Source organism: Dasypus novemcinctus, chromosome X, assembly GCF_030445035.2.
Source record: "Dasypus novemcinctus isolate mDasNov1 chromosome X, mDasNov1.1.hap2, whole genome shotgun sequence".
NCBI classification, from domain to species: domain Eukaryota; kingdom Metazoa; phylum Chordata; class Mammalia; order Cingulata; family Dasypodidae; genus Dasypus; species Dasypus novemcinctus.
This window is the reverse complement of record NC_080704.1, coordinates 96,977,933-96,984,951: the sequence shown is the minus strand read 5'-3', so window position 1 is coordinate 96,984,951 and position 7,019 is coordinate 96,977,933. Positions and strand designations below refer to the sequence as shown.

General features: G+C 36.7%; 1 non-coding gene across 1 annotated transcript; it reads left to right on the top strand.

Annotated features, from left to right (window-relative positions):
• Positions 1-849: 849 nt before the first annotated feature.
• Positions 850-990, top strand: LOC111766482 (small nucleolar RNA SNORA12). The gene has a single exon (XR_002798520.1). It is a non-coding gene; the product is annotated as a small nucleolar RNA SNORA12 (small nucleolar RNA).
• The last annotated feature ends 6,029 nt before the right edge of the window (positions 991-7,019 follow it).

The following is a 7,019-nucleotide window of genomic DNA, read 5'->3' as shown; positions in this document are numbered from 1 at the left end:
GAATATGATTGCTTGAAGTTTTTTGAATCTCAGAAAAGATCATCCTTTCTGAACTATTTCATTCCTGTGGATGTGGGGCCCTCTGGTTGCACTAGATTCAGGGATCTTTTGATTAGATCACTTGATTAGACCATTCTAAGGCCTTTGACTGGACTATGTCAGTGAGGCAATACCCAGGTTGTCCCTCCACCCTCTTGCTGGGTACTTATATAACCTGAGAACTGGAAGCAGAAATATACAGAGAAAGACAACTGTCATTTTTACCCTGCAATGGGAGAAATAACTTTACATTCACCTGCAGTTACAGAAAAACAAAGAAGTCCAGAGTTGCTGATAGAGAGGCTAAGAGAAATCCCAAAAGGCTAGGCCAATGGAGCAGCTCAAAGCTAAAGAGATGAGCCCTGCCAGTTGCTTGATTATAACACAGCTGAGATTGGAGAGAAAGAGGCCTGGAGGAAAAGGCACAGACCCAGATAGAGAGTTGGCATTTTGCCTCATCACATGGCAAGAGTTCAGGATCAAGCAGCCAACATTTGGTGAGAAAACATCACTGATCATGCCGCTATTTGGACATTTTCAGTTTCAGGACTGTAAGCTTTAATCCTAATTGTTTCCCTTTATTGAAACCAAGCCATTCCCGATATTTTGCTCCCAGCTTCCAAAGCAAACTAAAAAAGTGGACTATCAGGATAAATGTCAGAAAATTCCCATTGGATTTGAAATTAGAAGGTGAGTTTAATGAGTAGAGTTTCAATAGGATAGTAAAAACAGTAACTATTTTTAAAGTATACTGAAAAGTCAGGGAAGTGTAAGGAAATACATGCCTTGTATGCCAATTATTCTTTCACAGACCATAGCTGAATGGCAGATTCATTAAGTTTTCAAATTTGCCCGATTCTGCCACATATAATATATAGCAGCTGGCAAAGGCTTGATGACAAAGAGGTTTCTTGCAAGACTTTCCTGCACCAGAGTTTGGCTCCCCCATGTGGCAGGTTATCTCATAAGTTTAAGTCCTTTCAGACAGGTTGGCAAAGACCTTTCTGGCTTGAGGAATCTGTGCTGAGGGGTATTTCTCTGCTCTTTGATGGATTTGCTACTTTGCAGAAATTGTGCAGGTACCTCCACTATGGACTCTACACAAAGATACCCTCACTACATGCACTTTCCCAGATTATCCCTGATACTCAGCTGCTGAACCACTAATGACATAAAGGACACCTTTATTACTCAAGTTCAGGAGAAACAGATAAAGCTTCTGGAAATCACAGAGCGCTCAGACAGCAAGCAGATTGCACTGCCAGCAGCAGAATGTTTTACATTGAACTTGTCACAAGAAAGAAGCTTTTCCACAGAACTAAAAGTAGAAAGCTTTTTAAAGACAATGAAGACTCCCATGGGAACTTTTTCCCAGTCCTTTTTCATGCATTCATTTGGAACCTACCTTCAGCAAGAGGTCTAGGATTGAATATGCTTTTGGAAAAAGTCACATTCATGAAAATCCTTTATTGAAATACATCAGTCGTCGAGTTTCAAATACAGCTTGTGTTTAACAACATTTTCAAAAACATTTAAGCCATCAATAAAATCCAAGAACTTACAAAAACATACATGAGAAGAGTAAACATATTGAGTAGTGACTAAAGAGAAGGTAAAATATCAAGACATGTCCATCAGTCATTTAATATTTATTTTGGGTTATTTGTAATGGTGGATAGTGTAATCTTGGGCAAAAGTAGAGAAGCATTATTCTCTGAGTCTGGAGGAAGAGATATTAATTGGGATGGTTGTAGTTGTGGCTAAGTTTGTAGATACAGAAACAGGAACTTGAGCAAATCATAAAATAACATCTGATTTTTCTCAGGGAAATAGGAGGTAGCCTTCTGCTTTTTATTATATACTTTAATTTTTTTAAAAGATACTTAGATTACATAAATGCTACATAAAAATGTAGGGGATTCCCATAAGCCACACTGTCTACCCTTCCCATATTTTCCCACATTAACAGCATCCTTCTTTAATGTGGTATATTTGTTACAATTGATGAACACATTTTGGAGCATTGCCATTAAGCATGGATTACAGTTTACATTATAGTTTACATTTTCTCCCACACAATTTTGTAAGTTATTGCAAGATATATAATGGCCTGTATCAGCCAGTACATTGTCATTTAGGACAATTCTTGAGCCCCCAATATGCCCCTGTATTTCACTTATTTTTTTCTTTCCTTTCCCTCAGAACCTCCAATGACCACTGCCTCCACATCAAAGATAAGTTCTTCAATTGCTAGAATCACAAGTCTGTAGTAGAATAACAGTAAGTCTACTCTAGCCCATCGTTCATTCCTCAATCCTACATATTATTCAAGAGTGATCCCCACTATGCCTCTAATTGAGAGGGGGCTTAGATCTCACAGGGCAGATGGATGAGACTAGCTTTCTTGTGGTTGCAGACTCTCTCTGTTCCTTGGGATGGTTATTTTTCCATCATCATTGTCTTGTTAGTTGTACTGGGGGCCTACTTTTTGTTTTGTTTTGTTTTTTAGTTGTTTTTTTAAGTAGCTTTATTGAGATATATTCATATACCATATATTTCATACAAAGTGTACAATCAATGGCTTTAGTATAGTCATAATACCATGTATCTTCACCACAGAAAATTTAGAACAATTTCATTACTTCAAAAAGAAAAACTTCACACATTTTAGCAGTCACTTCTCAATTCTTCTCTTTCCCCAGCCCTTCATCACCACAAATCTAGTCCTGCCTTTATACCTTGAATTCTAATAACATTTTATATAATGAAATCATGAAATATGTAGAACTTTGTGTCTGGTTTCCTTCTCAGTGTAATATGGATTTGATTATGCCAGATATTAATAATTTTTAACATTAACACATATTTGTTCACTTTCAGATAAAAAGTCATATATGCACTATTACACACGTTCATATTTCACATGAGGTTTCATTAAGCTATAGAGACCCATGTTATATTTTTTAACTTTCCTTCTATTAATATACCTGTCTTTAAAGTTTCCCTTCATTCATACTACCCTATATAAAAGCACTACTAGTTACAAACACTAGGAAGTACTTTTACCTTTGCTATTCATTCTAAAGATTAACAAACAAGCTTTATAAAATGAATTCTGCAAAGATTAACCCTGAGTTTTCCATTTTCTAACTTCATTCTATTTTCTGGTAATCTATATTCTAGTTATTAACTCCATGACTATACGTAATATATTTAGTTCAGGATAGCAAAATCATACAGTATTTCTGGCTTCCTACACTGAAGATAACATCTTCCAGGATCATCCATGTTGTCATATGACTCATGACTTCTCCATACAGTTGCATAATATTCATTCATGTGTATGCACCAGTTTCTTGATCCTTTCATTGGTTGATGCACACATGGATTGTTTCCATCTTTCAGCAATTGTGAATAACGCTGTTATGAACATCAGTGTAGAGATGTCTATTCATGTTACTGTTTTCAGTTCTTCTGGATACATACATGCTAGTTGTATTGTCATGTCACATATCAAGTCTATATTAAATTTCCTTAGGAACTGCCAAAAAGCCCTCTCCAGTGGCTATACTATTCTCCATTTCCAACAGCAGTGAATAAATGTTCCTATCTCTCCACATCCTCTCCAATATTTGTAAGATTCTATATCTTTAAAAAATGGACATTCTGGTAGGTGTGAAATAATATCTCTTTGTACCTTTGGTTTCCATTTCCCTAATTACTACTGATGTTGAACATTTTTGTGTGTGTGTTTTTAACCATTTGTATTTCTTTTTTTGTCTTTATTTATTTTAATGTTACATTAAAAAAAATATGAGGTCCTCATATACCCTACCCCCCTCACCCCATTCCTCCCATATTAACCACCTCTTTCTTCATTATGGGGCATTCATTGCACTTGGTTAATACATTTTTGAACATTGCTGCATTGCATGGTTTATAGTTTACATTTTAATTCACACTCTCCCCCAGTACTTTTAGTTGATTTTGGCAGGATATATAATTTCCAGCATCTGTCCCTGCAATATCATTTAGGACAACTCCAAGTCCTGAAAATGTCCCCACATCAAATCTCTTCTTCCCTCTCCCTACCCTCAGCAGCAACCGTGGCCACTTTCTTCCAATCAATGCTAATTTTTTTGTCCATTACTAATCACAATATTTCCACAGGAGAACACCAGTAAGTCCACTCTTATGCATACTCTATTCCTTCATCCTGTGGAAGCTAGGCTGTTTATGTCCACTGCACCTCTATATCAAGAGGAGGATTAGATTGCACTTGGAAGATGGATGCAATTCTCCTGCTTGCAGTTGTAGGCACTCTTGGTTCTCTGGCATGGTGATTGATCTTCTTCACCTCCCTGTTAGCTGACTGGGGTAAGTCCAATAAACCAGAGGGTAGGAGTTGCAAGTCTGTTGAGGCTCAGGGCCTGGCTACCACATGGGCAGTCCAGAGATTCAGGTCCCCTGAGTATACACCAAACCCCAGCACCACCCACAGGTCTGGTAAAGGAAACAGGAGAGATTTGTGAACAAAGATCACATCTCAGTCCAACTCCATCACAGTCAGGAACACAAACTCCAAAGTAGGGAAAACTGACATGGCACTGAACTCCATCTGCCATGATCATAGAACCTATGGGTCTCTGTAGTCCTCAGAAGTATGAATATCTGGCCAAATGTCTATGCAAGTGTTTTGCCCACTTTTAAATCAGATAATTTTTCTTTTCATAGCTGAGAAGTATGATCTCCTTTTATATCATTGATATTATATCCTTATGTGTTTTCCAAAAATTTTCTCCCATAGAGTCAGTTGCTTTTCCCCCTTTTGACAAAATCATTTGGGCTGCAAGTGTTTAATTTTGAAGAGGTCTCATTAATCTATTTTTTCTTTTGATGCTCAGGCTTTGGGTGTAAGTTAAAAAAAAAAAACCTACGATAAGATCTTGATGAAGTTTCCCTACATTTTCTTCTAGTAGGTTTTTGGTCCTGGTATTTGTATTTATATTTTTTCATCCATTCTGACTTGATTTTTGTTTAGGTAATGAGGTATGGGTTCTCTTTCATTCTTTTAATTATAGATATTCAGTTGTCCTGGCACCATTTATTAAGGAGACAGTCTTTTCCTGCTAATGTTTACTTGGTAGGTTTGTGAAAAACTAGGTGGCCATATAGGTGAGCATTTATTTCTATACTTTCAATTCTACTTCACTGATCAATGTTTCTATCTATACCAATACCATATTGTTTCAAACATTGTAGCTTTTAAATATATTTCAAGGTCAGTCAGTGAAAGTATTCCTACATTGTTCTCCTTTTTTAGGATGATTTTGGTTATTCAGACCTACTTTCACTTCTAAATAAATTTGGTAATTGATTTTTTTTAATTCTATAAAGTAGGCTTTTGGAATTTTGATTGATGTTGCACTGTATATAAATAAGTTTATATTGATTGACATCTTCATGATATTTAATCTTCCAGTCCTTGAACACAGAATGTCATCCCATTTTTTTAGGTCTTCTTTGATTTCCTTTAACATTGCTTTGTAATTTTCTGAATATAAATCGTAAACATCTTTGGTTATGTTGTTTCCTATGTATTTGAGTCTTCATATTGCTACTGTAAATGGAATGATTTTTTCTGATTTCCTCATTAGATGTTCAATACTAGTGTACAAAACCATTATAGATTTTTGCCCATTGATCTTGTATCCTGCCACTTGGCTGAACTAAATTATTAGCTCAAGTAGCTTTGCTGTAGACCTTTAAGAAATTTCTAAATATAGGAACATGTCATCTGCAAAAAGTGAGAATTTTATTTCTGATTTCCTATTTGTATACCTTTTTTTCTTGTCTAATTGCTCTAGCTAGTAGTGTCTTGGTACCCAGTAGGTTATTGAGGTGGGGGAACTGAAGGGCAGACTAGTGTGGAACTGGAACCCAGTAAATTTGGGTAATAGGTATAGGGGGCAGGGGAAATAGAACTGGCAGATCAGAGGGGAATAAGAAAGTCCAGCCAGTGCTGTAAGGGCTCCAGAGATGGGGAGGAGGAGCTCATCAGACAGGCTATCAGACACACCTTCTCAGGGAAAGAGACTAACTAGGTCAGTGAGGTGGTGGTCTGAAATGCCCTTAACAGCCCTGGAGAGAGGGAAGACAAGAGAGACAGCTGGCAAACCATCAGAAGTCCAACATGACTGAGGGTGTTGAAGAGGCAGACAACAAGGTTTCAGAAGCCTACCTAAATGGTGGAATGGGTGTAAGCTCAGTGGTTGAATACCAGCCTCATATATCTGAGGTCCCTGGTTCAGTCCCTGGTTCCTCAAAAAAAGGTCTAACTTGCTTCAGGGATGGGGGTGTGGGGAGAAGCAGCCCAGGCACTCTAAGAAGACCAAATAGTGCTAAAGAGAAAGGATCCAGACACACAGCATGTGCATTATCAGGCATTCAGTTAGCTCCCTGGGAGAGCAGGATTTGAGGGACAAGCAGCCTTGTGACAGGGAATTTATACACAGATTTATTTTAGATTTATTGATTTGATATTTTATATTTTTCTTTATTCACTTTTTAATTTTTTTATTCTTTATATTTTCTCTACACCCAGAAACCTTACCTGTGAAGAACAGGCAGCAGGATGATTGGTTGGTGAGAACTGACTACAGAGATGGTTGCTAATGGCCTCAGAGGGAAGTTCTGTTTGTCTTGTTTTATTTTTTCTTTTATTTCTTTTAATTTGCTTCTTTCTTTCTTTCTTTCTTTCTTTCTTTCTTTCTTTCTTTCTTTCTTTCTTTCTTTCTTTCTTTCTTTCTTTCTTTCTTTCTTTTTCCTTTCTCTCTATTTCTTCCACTTAATTTCTTTATTTCTTTTCTTTCTTTAATTTTCCCTCTTCCATTGCTTTTCTTTAATTCCACATTCACTTGATTAGTCTTTATTTTCTTCTCATTTTTCTGCTTTCTATTTTATTCTAATTTTTTCTTCTT